The 20,798-nt window shown below is 39.1% G+C and overlaps 2 long non-coding RNA genes across 5 annotated transcripts; one reads left to right on the forward strand and one right to left on the reverse strand.

Moving 5' to 3' along the window:
* The first annotated feature begins 6,029 nt into the window (after positions 1-6,029).
* On the forward strand, positions 6,030-8,099 carry LOC146678744 (uncharacterized). 4 transcript variants are annotated; one of them, XR_014911348.1, is made up of 4 exons: positions 6,030-6,373; positions 7,377-7,471; positions 7,580-7,645; positions 7,812-8,069. It is a non-coding gene; the product is annotated as an uncharacterized LOC146678744 (long non-coding RNA). The 4 variants fall into 4 exon arrangements; XR_014911349.1 differs by having other exon boundaries at positions 6,036-6,160; positions 6,261-6,373; positions 7,580-8,099; XR_014911350.1 differs by having other exon boundaries at positions 6,075-6,160; positions 6,316-6,373; positions 7,580-8,073.
* Positions 8,100-8,133: 34 nt separating this feature from the next.
* Positions 8,134-10,709, reverse strand: LOC146678745 (uncharacterized). Its single transcript, XR_014911351.1, has 2 exons — positions 10,346-10,709; positions 8,134-8,658 (listed from the first exon to the last, which is right to left on the reverse strand). It is a non-coding gene; the product is annotated as an uncharacterized LOC146678745 (long non-coding RNA).
* Between the last annotated feature and the right edge of the window lie 10,089 nt (positions 10,710-20,798).

Below are 20,798 nucleotides of genomic sequence, written 5' to 3' on the forward strand. Positions count from 1 at the left end.
GCCAATGCACTGTAGGCAATTTTCAACTTGGTTCTGTACTTGGTTATTTTCTCACTTTTTAAAATGATGCACATGTTTTGTGAAACCTGTGAAATCGTTTCCTAAATTGCTTGTGTTTTCTTTATTTGTGTCGAGCTCTTTTAAACAGCTACAACTAATGAATAAATTGTTTAGCTAAGAATAACAGATAAATGAGCTTAAATTCATTTTTAAAAAAAAAACAAATGGCTGAAATAGATATGTAACAGAGAGACTCAGGATTAAAGTAAAAACGAAATAAGTATCCAACGTTTGCCACACCAGTTTTTTTAAGCTAAATACAGCATAGATATATATAGATATATATCTATATATATCTATTTTTTTTAATTAAGAGACATACATTATAATATACTTGAGCATGGTCTTATAAGAAGCTACTTTTTTTTTCTTTTTTTTTCTTTTTGGAAAGTACTGCTAAACGCCACTTTAAAGTTGTGCCTTGAAGATATTTTGGGCTTCCCTGTGTTACATTTTTAGACTGATGAAATGTGGTGAATCACTGGGAACATGCTTCTGTTTGAAATCTATACTAAAAACCAAAGACAAAAAAAACTGCTGGATCTATTATGAGGGTGGGACCTCATTGCTCTGTCTGGAGAGAACTAGACTTGTCACTTTGAATTCAGTCTTGCAACTTCCAGTGGCACAGCATTCGGTGTGATCTTTATTTTTAGCTCAGGAGCTCAATGCATATATCAGCACTGTACTGCGCAAGCACTGACACCCTCTCATGCTCTCATTCACAAGAATCTCTTCATTGTGTGTGTGTGTGTGTGTGTGTGTGTGAGTGAGAGAGAGAGAGAGAGAGAGAGTGTGTGTGTGTGTGCGCACACAGGGAGGCAGGTTCTGGCTAAAGTTTATTAACTTTCTCTTAGCCAATGGGACGCCTTGTGCGTTTTTCCTGCTGACCAATGGGACAGATTGAGAGGTTGGAGGTGGGTGTTGCTTAGCAACTGCAGGTAGAATCTCAGATCATGTCGGACCCATTGTTTTATCTCGCCTCCCTGAGAGACATTACATGCTATGTGTTGTCATTTGTTAGTAAAAGACACCCCTGTGCAAATGCGTCACAAAGTTGTTAACTCTATTTTTGTTACTGTTAAACGAAGATGGCAGGGACTTTAATAGCATTTTGCCCTCAAGAAGGAGTGCTTTCGTTTCTTTTCTTTCTTTCTTTCTTTCTCTTTCTTTCTTTCTTTCTTTCTTTCTTTCTTTCTTTTTTTGATTGATTGCCATCATGTTATCACCAGTACCTGTCTTAGTCTCATCACCAGACTGACTGGAGCACATACAGAGGAATTTAGATTTTACTCCTTTATTCATTGCTCCTCATTACAGGCATAATAACCTTCAGTGAACCTCATGCAGAGTCAGAGGTGAGTGATTAAAAGCAGACAACAGACAGGGCTGCTCAAAGCAAAGATGCTGGCTGTCCATGAAACATTTGCCTGTGAAGCATTTGCCACATTTAACCTGCTAACCCCCCCCCCCCCACACACACACACACACACACACCATCTCACACACACAAATCACAATTGCATTTAATATGATCCTTAATACATTTTTGATTGGAAACCTTCTGTTTTGTTTGGCTGCCATTATATGAGCAGACCGCTCAGTATAAAAGCAAACCGTATGATCTCTCCTGCAATGTTCCTGACTCCCACAAGGCCGCACGTCACAGCTGTGAACTTTTCGCCCCCTGTCTAATTAGATGACCTGATATCTTAAAGCAATATGTCAGAGTGGAGCGCTGACCACCAGTGTCTGTCCTTTTTTGTTTTGTTTTTGTTTTTTTGGTTTTTTTTTTACCACTAATCTTTTTTTTGGCTTTTGTTTTTCCTCTGTTGGCCTTGAATCACATGGCTGTGACACCTGGGGGGGGCACAAGAAAAATCTGTGACCTCTTAGTCATATATAGCATAAAAGAAACTTTCATTCATTCAATTTTTTTCACTTCTTTTTTTGAGACAAAAACATAGCATAAGAAAAGCACCAAAGGTTTGCGTTTGCTCGTTGGCCCGTCCCGTGATGCCTAATGCAAATATTTAAATGGGGTTTATGGAAATTCCTGGGATGCACCCAGGTTTGGCATGTAAAACAGGGATGTGAACATGGTTGTTTACACCGTGCACATTTGTGTCCAGTAAATCCCACTGTGGGAAGCAAAGGAACAGAGATTTAACAACACAATAAACTCGCCTGTATTGTTTGTTGAAGTGTAGCACATTTGGAGACGTGCTTCGGTTTAAAAGGTGGTTTGGTGTAGTACTCTAGACAAGGTAAGAGTTTATAAATGTATTCATCAGGTGCTCTGAAAATTGTGAGTTTGATCATTTGTTTAGGTTGTTTATCCAAGACTGCACTCTGGCTACTCCAGTGTGAGCATTTAGTGCTCTTCTCTCTTTCATTTGAATGGGTCCTCTTGGTTTAATTGTAGGCACTATTGCACTATTTTAAAACATTTAAGGGACTAAGCAAGTTCATAAACGGAACATTGCGCTGGACACATTACAAAGTGCTGGGGTTTGAGAGCTGCTGATTTTGTTGACTTTGTAAAGCCTGTCGATTGATCATGTTGGAGCACAGAGAGGATGATGGTGATGGTGATAAGTGCAGCAGAGATTTATCTGATTTTATTTATATATGGTTATGTGTTTGTCATCCTCGCTGATCACCCAGCAGTTGCAGAACCGTTTCATTTCTGACTGCAGTTGATTCAGCCAGCATATTTTGCGAGGAAAAGAGAGAGAAAAAAGATGTGACAGCAAATATCTGGCTCTCTTTATCAATACACATCTGACTGTTGACAGGACCTTGTGCGGTGGTAATCGTGAGGGAAGGGGAGGGGAAGGATGGGTGAGATTTACAGTTTCCTTTACCAGGTAATGTCTCCTGTTGTGAAACAATGTGACAGAAAATCAGTACATCTGTGATGGCTCAGCAGTGTTCTTTGCCCCTCTACATTCTCCTCCAGGAGCTTATCCAAAGCTCACCTCAAATGTACTGTATGTAGCCTGTGGATGACTCATCCTCGGGAGAATGAGCTGCAAGGTGCAGGTAGCCTTGCAAATAAACATTTCACGATTTGCAGCGTCTTCTGAAGTACTTTGCTGACTTAAAGTCTGATCCTGCAGACTGCAAATACAAACTCTGACAAACCAATTCTGCTTCATTCTGTCTGTGAGGCACACCGTGTAAAATGTCCTGTGGTGTTGATGTGCCCCTTCAGTGTAACACATGTGACGTGTGCATCAGTGAAATCCTGACACACACACGCACAGAGTTGTGGATTTTTTTTTCTTTTTTTGCCATTTTGTTTATTGAAACAGAAAATTTGTCATCATTGCAGCAATTGCCATGGAGACAGGGTTTAAATCCCAAACCTAGTGGTTTTATACACTGCATGAGTGTATGCTCGTTACCGTTTACAGCAACTTCCAGGAAGACTGCACGCTGGGTGGATGGGTGACTCCGCCTCTTGTGGATGGTTGTGAAACATGCGTCCATTCAAATCATCTTCGATTCCCGGCAGCCTTTCACACACGCACTGTTCCCCTAAAACATGTAAAATTCTCCCTTGTTTATCATTTACTTTGCAGCATCCTGTTTTTCTGGCATATTAGCGGATACGGTTCGTACCATAAAGTTTATCACTGATGACCAAGCAACGGGAGCCACTTTGCTGTGATTTAATTGTACTTTATACTTCACCTATGGTGAAATTGGATTGAAGTGGTTAGGGGGAAAGTTCTGGGTTCACCTGGAGTCTTTCTGTGTGCTTCTGTGGGTTTTTCCACCTCCCTGCTACAGGTCAACCATTCAGGTTAGATTAATTGGTGATGCTAAACTGGCTGTAGTTTTGCTTGTGTGTGTGTATTTTTTCCTGTGATAAGCTGGCACGCTATCCAAAGAGTATGCTGCTTTTCCCCCAGTGTTAGCTGGGATAGCTCCCAGTCAAGAAAATGGATGGCACGTGGCCTCTTCTTGGGGGTAAAATGAGAAGAACTGTGTTTTCTAACATTCTTGTTCAACTAAATTGACACTATATCCACTTTAAGATGTTTGTCACCAAATGAGTACTGTTATGGCGCGGCCAGACCACAACATAAAGGGTGATCCATCCCCGTCCAACCCCAAGCAGCACGTCACACACTTAATATTTCGTGACAGTGATTTATTTACAACGAGTGCAGTTAAAAAAAGGAAGGGAGCATACCATAACTTCAGGGTGAACCCAAGGCCAAAACAACAAACAAAATGTAGCCTATCTCAGGAAAAAACACAACTTACCTACTCAAAAGAACTAAACCAAACGACAATCACTTTCCTCCCTGCCTAACAAAAACAGGAGAAAACTGATCAAACAAAAAGGCGGTCCACCCCTACATGGTCTTACATTAACCAACATAGTACCATAGTGACACGGTGAACGGTCTGCCGTTTGGGTTGGGTCGAGGATGAATGACATGGCAGTCCCTGGCGGTCTCTTCTTATTCGCTGCCTCCCGGTCCTCAGCCAATCGGTGCGAGCCATCCACCCTGGATGCACCAACCACGGAGGAGCACCTGCGCACTCAAATTTACATATGATTGCGATCACAGTCGTAACAAGTACGTAAAGGGGTTATAACCTGGGCAAAGGGCATTAAAACATCGTTGACTGCTTTAGGCTTCATCCAGATTAGGTACAATTAATATTAGGCTGCGCCGTCAAAGAGTAAGAATGTGCCACCCAACAGCTAGACAGCATTCACTTTTAATGTTTTGGACCTGTCATGTTTATGAGCATGTTTGAAATGTTGATTCTAAAGCCAAGACCAGGTTTGCCATGTCTGATGGCAATAAAACAGAACAATAAGATGGAGTTAGTCTGCTATCAGTTTCCAGTTGACTGGGATCAAATTGTCTGTTTGTGATAATATTAGCTGTAAGAAATCAGTGAAAAGGTGTTGCCATCTGTTGTCATCTACATACGTATATAGAGTCTAGCCAGGACTTTATATTCCTCCAGAAATACTGATGTAGTTGCTGCAGGACAGCAATTTAACCGCAAATTGTCATAGGAGCTCAGAAACCTGGTTTATATAGGAATATAACCAGGACAAAACTGGTTTGCAACCGAATTGACTTCCCTGCTGCAAAGAGACGCATTGCAGACAATTTGTGCTCATTCGCGGAGACTGACTGTAACGTGTTGACAATCTGTTTGTATTTTTAAATCTGACTGCAATTATTTCCAAAAATTCACCCATCTGTCATGATTGTGTGACTAGGAATGACCCACGCAATCAAAATGGGATCAAAAGTGCTCACCAAATGTGAAAAAATTGAAAGCAATCAAAGGACAGCCACCAATTTTTCTAAGCAGGCTGCCATCTTATTTTCACTCTAGTGTGACTGAGCTAATATTTACTGCATCTAGTACACACAATGTGGGCCTGACACTTTTATATTCTCATAAATTATCCTGTAAATTACAATGTAAAGTAAATATTTGAAGAAAAAGTCCTGCTAGCCATTTTTAATGCACTCCCAACCTGGAGCTGGGAAAGCCTGTATAGACCAGACAACTTTAATCTTAACCGAGAATCCCCCGTCTGAGTATCACCAGTAAACACTCAACAGCCACACTGCCCATTTAGTAAAAAATGTATGTGCTCACACAGGCTGGTTAAAACAAGCTTGTGTTAAGATTACACTGGCCTTCTATGGAAGAAATATAGTATCATCAGAATTCAAGTATTTTTAGACATTGAATTTATGACACTGAATTTTTATCCTCCAAATTTCCCTGCAAAAATATTCACCTGCAAAAATTCACCTGCAAAAAATTCACCTGCAAAAATTCACCTGAAAAAAATTCACCTGAAAAAAATTCACCTGCAAAAAATTCACCTGCAAAAATTCACCTGCAAAAAATTCACCTGAAAAAAATTCACCTGCAAAAATTCACCTGCAAAAATTCAACTGCAAAAGTGATGAACTTTAATGACCCAAGCCAGAGCAATCAGCACCAGATCGAGTCGAGTGGCTCTCGGCCAATTAAATTACGCTGTTTGATCACATGACACCGTTAGCCAGCAGTTTGTCTCCTAAAAGAGAGCTGTTTAGAGGTGAGTGATTAAGTTTTTCTCCTAAATAGAGATCATTACAGAACGCCTAGTCCTACTTAAAATCCCATTTATTTTTATTTTATCATCTACTCGAACTAAGGAAAACGTTTGACTAACTCAAAGACAATTTCCACGCCTCCCCTGCCTGACTGCAGAGGCAGTTTTGAATTTAGGAGCAGCAAGATGGAAGCAGCAAACCCTGGCGATTCTCCGGTAAGTATATTGTTTTTTATCTTCAAGTTTGTCTTTTGAAACGTTAATTTTATTTAAATCCGTTGCTCACGTATAAAGTACACAGACGGGGTCTTTGCTCAACTCGTCTGAGGCGTGTCTCACTAAGCGCTACATGCTAGCATCCTGCTAACCGAGCTACCCTTTAGAAAATAGGATACTCGTTAAAAAATACTCCGCAGATATTGATAGATAGACGAACACTGCAAATATAATGTTGTAAACGAAAACGGCCTTTGGTGAAGTGGTAAAATACACCATGAATAAAGCCATAGATTGAATGGCTGCCATGGTTGCAGAACGGCCTGATTTAATGACAAGAATGGGGAAGAGTGAGGCGAAGTGAACCAAAGCCACAAAACACGGTCAGACAAGGCGGCAAAAGGGCAGTAATCTGTCCGTCAGTATGAAGTTGGTGTGTGCTTTGGTGAACAAAAACTCGAGACCGGTAGCAGGAAGGTGGGAGACTCGTGTTTCACTGGAATAGTGGTGAATTAAAACATCCTTTGTTGGGGACATTTAGGTGTAAATGCATCCATAAAGGTGAGACAGAGGCAGACCAGACAGTGAAGAAAACAAGGCAAACATTAGAAATATTAAAACGGAAATATAGGATTAATATAACATACAATTGGGGAAAATGTAAGGAACACAATGTAAATGATATTGTAAAGTCATTAAAACAGCATACTCTGATTAAAAGAAACAGATAATTGGGTAGGAGGATGATGATGATGATTTTGATGATGATAATAATAATAATAATAATGTTAAAGAACATGTACAAGATGGGTATGTATACTTGTAGCCAGAACTTAACAACTACAAAGTTGTAGCATGCCAGACCATCTTGATTGAATGTAACTTCGCTCCACACAAGTTTTATGGTAGACATATTCATATTGGTATCTAATAAATGATTAATTCTTAGATTTTATCAAACGTTAATTTATAAATTGTTTCTGTCTTTATGTGTTTGTTTCAGATTATGCAAGATGTAATTATTCAGTCAGCAAGACACTTGCTGCAGTTACTGACATCATCCAACTGAACTGCTGCTGTGATGAATCAGAATACAAGGTTTACTTTAGCAAGACTTATGAGTTAATGCTACATTTAACTAAATTGTTATATATTTTGTGTCCAATATTGTCTCCATATGATTTTGTTTTTTGCAACATCTTGCAGAGAACAGAGTCAAGGTACCAGCTTGGTCAACCCTAAAAGACCATCTGTTCATCAAGAAATGACCAGGTGAAAAAGTCATAAACTAAACACTCTGCATGAGCATGGAATTTAGGATGCAACTTTACATCTTACCTGCTCTACACTCAGGGCTTGAATTACAACAACAGTCAATCACATAAAAAAAAAAAATACTTTTGGTAGTTCTGTGTCTGTCTCTCTCCTCCAAACCCAGATGGCTGCTGGTACTGAACCGGGTTCTGCTGGAGGTTTCTTCTTGTTAAAGGGGAGTTTTTCCTCTGCACTGTCACTTCATGCTGCTCAGTGTGAGGGATTGAGTCCATATGTCCTGCGAACAACTGCTGGGCAATGACACCATGCAATCTTCTGGGATTCCTTGGATAGAAAACCTGTGAGCTGCACTTGTCCTTGGTCTTCACAGCTCACCTTTTTACTGTTTATTGAATCAAAATGCTCCAGTGACATGGATTCTACATTGTAACTGATGTGATGTTCTATAAAGTGGTTTTAATAAAAAAAAAAAAAAAAGGCAAAAATTAGTTTGTTTCTTTATTCAATTTTTGAACAGTGATACTCATTCAGTAAATGCAAATTATTTACATGGCAGTGCACTATAGGCATAAATCTAGACCCCTAGATAAAACATGATGGCATTATAGCAGTGACAACTCCTCCACAGTAGCAGGTGGGATTTTTCTTTTTTGAGGACGGCTCCTTTTACCTGTCACTACAGATGGTCTGTTTGTTCTGATCAAGAGCCTTTTTTTGGGCAGCTGAAGAGGAGAAGTCTATCTTATGGCCAACCTCTGGCTGTATCTTGGTCATATTACCCAGCAAAACCCAGTATGCAGGTTCATCTGTAACAGTCCTTGTGCCACAGATCACTGTTGCTTCTACATTAAACAGAAGAGCAGTGACGTGGGTGCAGGTCTCCGTGACTCCGGCCTTACAGCTGCAGTGGGCGGCTTCAACCTTCCCTGTGATGCTCACAGTGACCCATGGCTGCTCACAGTGACCCATGGCTGCAATGCTGGTTCATTCAGTCTTTGAGAGTGCAGGACCTGAAACACACACAAAGTTCTTGTCTTTAAATGAACTATGAGCCAAGGCTGACATAAATGTTTTATCTACTTAATCATTAATGTAACAGTGTTTAGAAAGTTAGCACATACATGTAATTTTTCATTTCTTTATGTATCCATCTATAGAACGCTGCATGTTATAGTGTAAATCTGCCTGTTCTCTGTCAGAAACCTGCCTGCAGAAAATGAACCTAAAGGATGTAATGCAAGGATGTCATCACTTTCAAGATGGAGAAAGCATAAAGTGACAATTATGAATCACTTAATATGATAAGGAGATTCTGCAGGTCATTAATCAATGTATAAAATTAAATAAAATTATTTTTAGTGACACAAGATACAAATATGGAAGGAAGATGTATAATCGCTCAGTTTGGGGAAATTGTGGGTAGCCTGCAAGGGCCTCAACTTCTCCATACCCACAATGTGCAACAAATGGGCACAGCTATCTTCAACAGTGGAACATCGGCCAGTTACTTCCAACTTTAACGCAGCTTGTAGTCTTGGAGAGCAGCACACCAAAACTGCATGCACAACTTCTGCTAACAGTGGAAACAGATTAAGAAATCCATGCAAACAGATTCATAAACCGAAAGAATATTATTTTACAGGATTAATGATCACATCAGCCGCTGGCTGATCACAAACCCTGAGGGTGTATACGAGAAGCAGAAGAAGCAGAGGGGATATCCAGTTTAAGTTTAGATAGTATTTGTAAAGATATTGACCATATCCTTTTCTGAAAGTGTGGATATAATGGATGGGGTAAGGTACTGACATGCTACAACTTTATAGTTGTTAAGTTCTGGCTACAAGTATACATACCCATCTTGTACATTTTTTTATTATTATTATTATTATTATTATTATTATTATTATTATTATCATCATCATCATCATCATCATCCTCCTCCTACCCAATTATCTGTTTCTTTTAATCAGAGTATGCTGTTTTAATGACTTTACAATATCATTTACATTGTGTTCCTTACATTTTCCCCAATTGTATGTTATATTAACCCTATATTTCCGTTTTAATATTTCTAATGTTTGCCTTGTTTTCTTCACTGTCTGGTCTGCCTCTGTCTCACCTTTATGGATGCATTTACACCTAAATGTCCCCAACAAAGGATGTTTTAATTCACCACTATTCCAGTGAAACACGAGTCTCCCACCTTCCTGCTACCGGTCTCGAGTTTTTGTTCACCAAAGCACACACCAACTTCATACTGACGGACAGATCACTGCCCTTTTGCCGCCTTGTCTGACCGTGTTTTGTGGCTTTGGTTCACTTCGCCTCACTCTTCCCCATTCTTGTCATTAAATCAGGCCGTTCTGCAACCATGGCAGCCATTCAATCTATGGCTTTATTCATGGTGTATTTTACCCCTTCACCAAAGGCCGTTTTCGTTTACAACATTATATTTGCAGTGTTCGTCTATCTATCAATATCTGCGGAGTATTTTTTAACGAGTATCCTATTTTCTAAAGCACAGCATGTAAAGGGTAGCTCGGTTAGCAGGATGCTAGCATGTAGCGCTTAGTGAGACACGCCTCAGACGAGTTGAGCAAAGACCCCGTCTGTGTACTTTATACGTGAGCAACGGATTTAAATAAAATTAACGTTTCAAAAGACAAACTTGAAGATAAAAAACAATATACTTACCGGAGAATCGCCAGGGTTTGCTGCTTCCATCTTGCTGCTCCTAAATTCAAAACTGCCTCTGCAGTCAGGCAGGGGAGGCGTGGAAATTGTCTTTGAGTTAGTCAAACGTTTTCCTTAGTTCGAGTAGATGATAAAATAAAAATAAATGGGATTTTAAGTAGGACTAGGCGTTCTGTAATGATCTCTATTTAGGAGAAAAACTTAATCACTCACCTCTAAACAGCTCTCTTTTAGGAGACAAACTGCTGGCTAACGGTGTCATGTGATCAAACAGCGTAATTTAATTGGCCGAGAGCCACTCGACTCGATCTGGTGCTGATTGCTCTGGCTTGGGTCATTAAAGTTCATCACTTTTGCAGTTGAATTTTTGCAGGTGAATTTTTGCAGGTGAATTTTTTTCAGGTGAATTTTTGCAGGTGAATTTTTTGCAGGTGAATTTTTGCAGGTGAATATTTTTGCAGGGAAATTTGGAGGATAAAAATTCAGTGTCATTAATTCAATGTCTAAAAATACTTGAATTCTGATGATACTATATTTCTTCCATAGCCTTCCCCCTGCAGGTAGTTCTTGCAGGGGGAAAGCCAGTAGCCTATAGTCTCAACACAACACCACGGGCCATTTACACTTCCTGACATCCTTTTTATCGAACAACGGAGCAACTTTTTATTTGGGTTTAATTGGTTTTGTTTCAAATAAAGTTAGAGCCACATCCATGTTACACCCACACAGGTGTTTTCACTTTCTTTGCCTGATTAGAACTCCTCTCAGGACTGTGTGGGTGTGTACAAACTGCTCGATTCACATTCGTATCACTCTACTGTTGGTTTCTTTGCACTTGTTATGTTAGTACAACTTAAAGCCTTTAACATCCTTATTACTCTCACACTTGTTTCTCCTTCAGTATTAGGGTGCACATGATTGTTGCAATGTTTTAATTATATTTCATCTGCAGTTCCTAGAAATACGGGACACATTATTGTTGGGAACATAATATCTCACCAGTCCAATCCCAAACGACAATCTGATTGTTATTTGGAGTAAACTGATGAAGGTTTTGTCAGGTTTATCTTTGGCTGGAGGGCTGCAACAAAATCATAGGCGCTTCCTTATTGAAATTTAAAGTTGTTATGTAAACAGCTAATAACAAATCTATAAATATATGTTTTAAAACAGTACCTCCTGCTGATGATTCCTATCTTCCTGAGGTCTTCATGCGAGAAACAAGATCAATATTGGTTTTGAAGCTTCAGTGCAAGCTTTTTCATGTTTTGTGTATTTTCTAAAGCCATAAGTTACCATGTTTGGATGAGAAGGTGGATTGCTAAGTGATCAGCTAACTAGCTGGCTTGGTTGGCAGCTGCTTGCATACACTGCACAGATGTGATCCACCTGCTAATTGGTGCTCGGGTAACAGGTTTGTAAAATAGAGGAACTTTGACTCACCACAAATGAAGCACAGATTTCTTGGATGTCTGTACCACATAGAAAGCGATAATATAAGTTAGGCAAATCTTTAAAGTGAACCAAAAGCACATTCACATACATGAGGTATAAAATAATTTAATCCACTCTGAGTTTTTATGAGATAGGGGCTGCCATTTTTATTGATTGGTTTTTGGTTTTTTTTTTGTGCAAAATGTAAAATTTCTGTAAAATGTGCTTTTTAATCCCGTTAGGTTGGTTCTAAGAGGACACGTTAGTCCTCTTAGAACCAGCCTAGTGGGAGGTAGAGGAACAGCGGTTTTGGGGACTTTTGGTTTCATTTTTGAGGTCTGAAGGTAACTTCTTGATCAATCTTTGTCAGTCCCCATAGACTGTTATGTTACAGAGTTAAATGTTAAATTAATTCAGAGACCTGTTTGTCTGTGTACACCTGTCCAGGCTGCACTCACTCTCATATCTTAAGGTTCAGAGAGTAGAATGATATGTAGTCATTTATACCAATGCTAGCTAATATTTTTAATATTACAGTGTGATGTGGTGTTGGTGTTGCATTGTGGAGATTTTGTGTTGTCAGAGGCTCCAAAATTTTCAAATTGTTTCTCCCTTTGTTTGTTTACATAGCATTACTTTAACACAAAGTCTGGGAACTGATCCAGAATATTGCCACACAATACACATGTAACCCAAAACCTATTGAACCTGTTAAGCAAACTATATTAATCCAAGCAAATGTGCACTTACCGAGTGGCTTTTACTAACCTGTTCTCACTACTAAACCTTGATCATGCTTTGGCAAGAACCATCACATTTTAACCCCATTTGGGTAAATGGAAGACTGTTGTGGTTAACAATAAAAAAAATGTTCAATTTAACCAATATCATGACCTCTTCGTAAACCTAACCAAAATGTTTTATTGCATAAACTTAACCAAGCAAGCATAAATGACAACAATGACAGACCAGCATTCTGGAAATCAGTGAAAGCTTATAAGACCATGCTGTTTATACTTTTATTTATTTGGAAGCATGAGTTTATTGTGAAGAAAAGTAAAAATTTAACAATCAGATTTTTCTTTACAGTTGCCTGCAGATCACATAAACCTTAGTCCTCACCTCCTGCATTAAACTTTTCTAACGGCCGTTATGGCAGTGGATGAAAAAAATGAACTGCTCATCAGAAACTACCCTCCTCTTCTAAATGAAAATAATATATAAATGCACCAGTTGTGCATAAAATGGGACTTCAGCAAAAATTTCAGAAATTTATGACAGGAGTTATTGTGTACCATAACTTACCGCCTTTGCATACCTTATTACTGCTATGGTTGCTCCAAGTGGATCAGCTTTACCCTGTTCACCTTAATGGTGGTGTGATGTGGTATTTATGTATATGGAAATGTTGTTGTCCGCTTGCTTTAGTTAGCTATTTTCCAGATATTTGAAGGCTGTGTTGCTTTGGGGTGGTTGTGGTGTTTCTCAAGCTCTGTCTGGATTGTTTTTGTAATTGTTACATGTGGACATGGCCACATGAATGCCAAGACCTGAAGCTTCCCAGAGTAATAGTTAATTGTACTGAATTGATCAGCACTATTTAGTATATCAGACCCTAGATTTAATAGCACAATGGGTGAAGTGTCACTCATGTTTTATAGGCTTCTTCACTGTCAAAAACTGTTCTCCAACTGACCCAAAGTTTTAGAAAAATGTTGTCGTTGGACTTAGCATTTAGCCAATTAAGGCTGCATTTCTGAATTAAATGGCACTAGCAGCAATCATAAAGTTAAATTCATGATCAGGTTTCCATGAAAGTGTAATGCCAGCCTTATCCACACCCTTTCAAATGAAGTGTTACCATGGATATAATTCTAGCTGTATGTGGGCTGGATTTCTGCAGACAGAGGTTAATTAAATTTTCTCCTGTCTACCTTCGCCTTTAATTTAAAAAAAAAAAAATTGCATCTGCTTTGTAGAGATGAAAAATTCTTACTTAAAACCACCCCGCCATATCTCCTCCCACTTTCTGCACGTGTGCATGTGAGGTCTGAGAGGCGTATTTCACTACTGACACACACAGGGCTTCTCTGTCAGTTGACAGGAAGCTGCACTTCCAGGCCAAAGCGCCTGTTTGATAAATAACACGCGTGTCTCCGGGTGCACAATGTATCTCAAAGACTCTAAATGTGGCCCTCAGTCTTTGTCTCTCTGACACACATATTGCACAAAGCCACACACACTCGTGCTTCTGCACTCTTTCATGCATACTGTGCACAAAAACACTAGGTCTCTCTTTCTTACCCTTTCTTTCTCTCTCTTTGCTGATTAGAAAACAATATCCAGCTTATAACTGCAAGTTAGGCAGACACCCACACTCATTTGCAGTGAAAGGCAAATGACCCTGATGATGAGTCATTGCATTCACTCAGATTTTTTTTTTATTCAACACACTGAAGTGAAATCTCTTAAGGCAGAGTTAAACACTGGTCCTTGCCATTATTTTTCCGAGTGAACTCAGCTGTACTTTTGTGTTTTTCTCAAATATATTTACATGAGTAAAGGTCAACTAGAAATAGTACATAAAATCTTTAAATTTCAGTCCACTTTTTCCACACACACACACACACACACACACACACACACACACACACACACACACACACATCTTATCTTTGTAAAATCATTAATCAGTGTTCCTCTAAAATGATTTTCCTGTCTTTGTACTGAAAGGAATCAGGAATTAGTTCGTTTCATGCATGTACAATAAAAAGAAAACTGCAAAGGCTTTGCTAGGAACTCTCGATAATTAACCCTAGAACACTATCGCTATAAATAGTAACACGATCACTAATGCCGGGTGATTTTTACCCGATATAATATAACCAATGAAAGGTAATCAAATATATCAAAATATGACAACACATGACAAATTAGAGTGGTCTTCTTTTACTTTAAACTGTGCCATGTCTAACAAAATGAAAAATAAGACTCCTAAAACAAAATAATGACTCTGGAAAGCTGGTCTTTGGTCCACCCATTCCTGGGACATTTGAGACTTCCCTGGTGATGGCACAGGCTCCTCGACACGCAAACAGCTGCAGGAGAGTGAAATCATATAAATGTATTTTCTCGGGTGTAAATCACCCAGCGATAGTGTTCTAGGGTTAAAGCAAATGTACTATTAGATTCAATTAAAGATTTAAAAATCTATTTTTTTTTAGTAAATACAGTTTTGTGCAAAGATCTCAAGTCACTCCTCATTTCTTTATGTTTTCCTAGGAAAATTGGAAATAGTTGGAGTGAAAATGTACAAATGCACATGACAATACATGTAATTCTAACAAGCTTTAAAGTCAATATTTGGTATGACCACCTTTATTCTTCAACCCAACCTGAATTCTCTCTCTCAAACATTCAAATCTTTTCTTTGGATGTTGGCTGCATTTTGTTCTGTATATCAAGATGATCCCACACAGTTTCAATAATGTTGTAATCTCTGCACTGAGGAGGCCAATCCACAACTGGTAGTGCTCCATTGTGTGCTCTTCAAATCTATCTATCTAGCTTCTACTGCATTGGCAGTCTGTTTGGGATCACTGGCATGCTGAAAAATTCCAGATCTTGTGTGGCCTTTTCTCCCGGTTTCCCTTCCTCAAGAATGGCTTCTTGACAGCCACCCTTCCACTGAGACCATTTCTGATGAGGCTTCAGTAAACAGCATCAGGATCAACTGAAGGGCCTGATGAATCTCTCATGCCATAGATAGATTTTTTTCAGATACTGTTCATCAGCTGTAGATAGTAGTTTTTAGGCTTGCCACCTCTTCTTTAAACCTCCATTTGTCCAGTTTTCTAATGACAAATGGCTCTTTGGGAATCATCTTGTTGGGCAAAAATACTATATTGTGACTGTCAAACTGTGCTATCTTTTGCATTTTTTATGGATTCAGCTGAAGAAAATGGAATAAAATATGTGTTTTGTGATAGACTGAATGTAACAAAGTGCCTAAAGATATCATTTAAAATTGGTTCTTTGCTATGTCTCTTATGTGTATACACAATGCTGGTTCATCCCTTGAGTTAGGTGTCTTTTTATGGTTGAATGATTTATAGGTCAGTGTTAACAAAGCAACAAACAAAAAACACACAAAATAAATTCTTCTGAAAATGGCCAGGTACAAGAACTGGACTGAAAATGAGTGAAAAAGCAACCAGTCCAAAGAAGACCTTGAGAAAGCCTGAAGAACTAGTGCAAAAACATTGGAAAAATGAATTAGTATAAAGAAATAAGGGGTGACTCAAAACTTTTGCACAGTACTGTAAATCTTTGTTGTTAGATCTTAAAATAAAGCAACGTTTTTTAGGTTCAATCAAGATATATCAGTAACATTTCTACCAAAAAGTGATTTTTCCCTTTACTCTTTTTGTTTGTTTGTTTGTTTGTGTTCTTTTTAAACTATCTTCAAGGCAGGAAGAGGCAACACTCATTTGATCAGTATTTTGAAATACAAAGGTTACATACAAAGGTTTTATAAACATAACTTTAGGTTAACAGTGCAGCTTCTTCTGTCCAGTTAATTATCTGGATTACCTGGATGATACAGGGTGGTGTAAGACGTGGGTTTTAATTGAAGCACTGTAAGGAAAAAATAACATTTAGTTCATGAAAGACTGATGAAAGCAAGAAAGCAAGTTATAAATGATACACACGCACTCATCTCACTTCCTTCTTCTTATTTGTTAATAGCATGGAAATATTTTGTGGGCGATAAGAATTTATTCTGCAGGACTTTAATATCTGGCAGATGTTAGAAGAAATCAAACAAAGATTTGACGTGGCCATGCAGTCTGACCATAGTTTGTAAAAAAAAAAAAAAAAAGAAAAAAAAAAAAGCCAGAATGAACCTGAGACTCATTTTTGGACATGAGGCCTGAGGGCTGCAAGTGTTATCTGGCTGCATCAAGTTTACTTTGTTTAAGGAAAGAAAGAATAGTGGAGTGTATGGGGGAGGGAGTGTAACGAGAGTAAAAGGGACTGAAAGGATTTTGATCCAGTGATATTATATATCTGTCCTGGTCAAGGGCACACAAAAGCACACAGCAAACCACCAGAGAGCAAAGCATGTCATCTGAATAGTATGTCTTCTTTGCGGTGTTGTACATCCAAAGGCTTTGTGCGCCTGAATTTGGTTGGTAGAAGACACAAAGGAGGCAGTTTGTTCGCCCCTGACAAGTGTGCTTTTATTTGTGTCGGCCCTTTGATGTATAGAGAAACTTTGGCTGGGATATCCCTCTCAGACAAATGCACAAGAAATCCCACTCCTTTGTATTATCCTTAACAATTCCCTCACCAGTCACTGCAAGGCTTTTATTCCCTTTAAGACCATTATTTTAAACTTTGTGCCTACTGTCTGTCTGTCAACTGTAATGGGGTATCTTGTCTGGCTTTGGGGGATGGATGGTGGGGAGTGGGACTTTGGGCATATATGCTTAGTTGCTGTGCTGTCAGGTCAGGGCGTCAGTTTAGCTTAGTAAAACAAACTGGAGCAGGTTGGTGCTATTTTGTCCGCTTTGTCACCATTTTAAACTTTACAAATATAATATGATGTTGTGCTTATTGCAGACACCGCACGTTAAAAACAAATAAAATCTCTAGATATTCAGCAGAGGTGGGACCAAGTCATTGTTTTGCAAGTCTCAAGTAAGTCTCAAGTCTTTATCCTCAAGTCTCAAGTCAAGTCTCAAGTAATGTCAGGCAAGTCAGAGTCGAGTCTCAAGTCACTGGTGTAAAAGTCCGAGTCAAGTCACAAGTCTGAAACTTTGAATTTCAAGTCCTTTCGAGTCTTTAAAAAAAACAAACGAAAAAATAATGTTGCAGTTATGCTAAATGTAAATATTAGACCATGTAATTTTTAAATCTGTGTTTTTCTCAACACATGACAAAATAGTGAACTTAGAAAATATACACAAATTGTGAAATTGCACCTCTTTAAAATGCAGCTCAATTAAACTTAGCTCCAAGAATAATTTTCACCGACAGTTCTGAGATAAGCTGCATGTTATTCTTGGATGCGGTTGTAGGACCAGCTTTAAAATCGCATGACAAAAATATCATACACATTAAAAAAAACTGTATCACCAACGTAGCCTGGAAAACATTTGCTAGTTAGATGAAGTCAGCTATCTCATCTTAGCATATTTATATGCATATTTATAATTATACGGTTCTTGGAGTGAGCGCATACACTCATGAAGTTTAGTAACTTCCGGTCACTGCAACAAGCCCAGGTACAGTTTACCGACGGATGGGTGCAGGACCTTGAAATGCACCGTGTAGAAAGTAAAGACCATGGTACGTATCATAAGTTTACCAGTCTCACAAATTGTCGTCATAAATACACATTCCTTAACCGTTTATTAATAGGACCTTTGAGCTCAACGGTAATTAATTAGTAGTGGAAATAATTTCTGGTAGCATCACAGAAATGTAGCAGTGACAATAATATTGTATGCTGTAATCGTACTGGGCAATTAGTGATACAAAAAACCTGTTTTATCCTGTGAATAAAAGTATGTGTTTTTGTCAGTGTACCATAATAACAGAAGCGAAACGCAATATTGTGTCAGGACAATTCACTATTTATGCACAATAAATAAAGGAGCATAGCGCGACAATTTCTGTTCAGCGCCAGACTTGCTTGTAACCTATATCACCAATTATGTTAAGAAAAATGACGCATTAACTACAACAGCAGACTGACCTTCGTGTAAATGCTTGGAGCAGACTAACCTGTGAGCTGGAGTGTTCTAGGACGTTATATTTGATCTTTGAATGGCTGCAATCCAGTCGCCTCTTTGTTACTTCGGAAACATGGCTCGAACAATTTCTCTTCAACGACGTAATCCGATAACAACCGATCTCTTTACCCGTCGGCTTCCCGTGGCTGTCATGCGACCGGCTATTGCAGTTAATAATACAACAGCTTCTTGACATTTTTGTGTTTCTTTTTATCGCTGTGTGACTGATTTTAATTGAAAGCCTGCGTGCGCTAGTACCGCTTGCCACGAGTTCCCAGAATCCTTTGCGGTTCTACCCGTGAATGACGTCACATTTTCAATCTCTATATAATATGCATGTTAAATTTTATATTTGGGGTAAAATATCAAGTCTTTTCAAGTAAACCGGTTCAAGTCCAATTCAAGTCCCAGGTCATTGGTGTAAAAGTCCAAGTCAAGTCACAAGTCTTAGAACATTTTTTCAAGTCAAGTCTAAAGTCATAAAATTAATGACTCGAGTCTGACTCGAGTCCAAGTCATGTGACTCGAGTCCACACCTCTGATATTCAGTATTCTTCATAAACATAGACAGCCATTTACTCAGTATAAGCCTATTCTGGCAAGTCATCCAAGTACTAAGAAAGCAAACAACAGGCAAGATCTTTAATTGCATGACAAGTAGACAGATCCACTGATGAAGAGATATCACGGAAAGCTCCAGATCAGGTAGTGTATGGGCTTTGTGGAGCAAAAGGTGTTGTGCTCAAGGGTGAGCTATAAATCTCAAATGTTCTGAGGCTCTACCTTTAGAATAACAACCTGTTTAAGTAGCTGCTGCACATGTTGCTTGATGCTTAATCAGCGAGCCATTGGCCTTAATTTGAGCTTGATTCAAATCTGAAAATGAGTCCAGACAAGGTGAAGAGAAAGCTCACGCGCTCACATCTGCAGCCGCAGCTTTTACACTGTTGTTACCAAACAGCTGGGACTTAAGTAACTCCACGCAGCCGCCCTTTGACGAGTCACTTTTGAAGCAGAGTGCAGCGTTGCTTTCCTACACAGCTTTTGTCAGTCAGTCCAGGGATTTGAACTGCCAGCCGTCCAAGTCACGAGCATCCACCTCCTCTGCAGGCTGCTGCTGTCTTTTATAGCAGACGACCAGTAAAAGAGCTAAAAACTCTTGACCCTTCCATTCCTGGGGGCGCCCACAAGTGCTTAAGCAGATAAAGATTATATTCATCGCATAGACATTTTAGTACGGGGGTCAGAAAAGGGCTTTTACATAAAAACAGATTGTTTTACAGAACGAATAATGCCGATGTGAGTTTAGACTGGTGGTACTGCTTATGTTGGCTTACGCTCAACTGTACTGTAAGGAACTGGTGGCTATACTGGAAACCTAAACAATGAAAAAAAAAAGGTTTTCTTTTCTTGCAAATAGAAGAGGATGCCTGTGAACTCAAAGTCGGACTCAGAAATCCATTACAAGGTCAACAGCCTGTGCTGCTTCAGTCCACCTCACCGGTGTCCGGTTGAATCACACAAAGTGAATATCTGAGAAGACAATCTACCTCCTACTTCCTGAGTATGTGTGCAATATTACTGTGGAATGACTTCTGTACATCTGTAACCTATAAAAATAACCACACACTTGATATTTTTATTTTATTCTTTTTTTTTTTGTCACTACCATCGTTTCCTTCCTTTTTTGTTACATTCCAGCATGTCTGACTACATATCGGCCATCAGGGTTAAATATTAATGACCGAACCTGCCAAATCCGCCTGAACATTCACAATACTTTTAATGCAGCTGCACTTATTTTACTGTGTCTCCTTTTTCTCATAGAGTTCAGAAGAGGAACCGAAGAAGCCAAGGCAGTCATGAAATGTGAACATCTGTGTCGACAAGTGTTACATGTATGCGCTGCATTGAAGGTCAGTGGCTCATACTTCCACTGTGCAATATCTGGCTGATCATAAAGGGGCTACCATTTGCAGGGTTGCCTTGCATGCAAAATTTCAGGTCACGACCACTGGGAGCCAATAATGCCTTTGGCTAAGCAACAAGATGCAAATATATCTATTCAAATTCGCACCACTCCATACACATTCAGGGCTTACACAAACACAGACGCACACACACACAATCTCATCTCAGTGCAACGAGCCCTCGTTTGATCCATGAATAAGTCACAGTCCTGGGGCAATATTTGATCTGAGACGACTTCAGATCCATAT

Source organism: Rhamphochromis longiceps, linkage group LG1 (genome assembly GCF_057381845.1).
Source record: "Rhamphochromis longiceps isolate RC_006_pf linkage group LG1, R_longiceps_female_GT1.1, whole genome shotgun sequence".
Classification (NCBI taxonomy): domain Eukaryota; kingdom Metazoa; phylum Chordata; class Actinopteri; order Cichliformes; family Cichlidae; genus Rhamphochromis; species Rhamphochromis longiceps.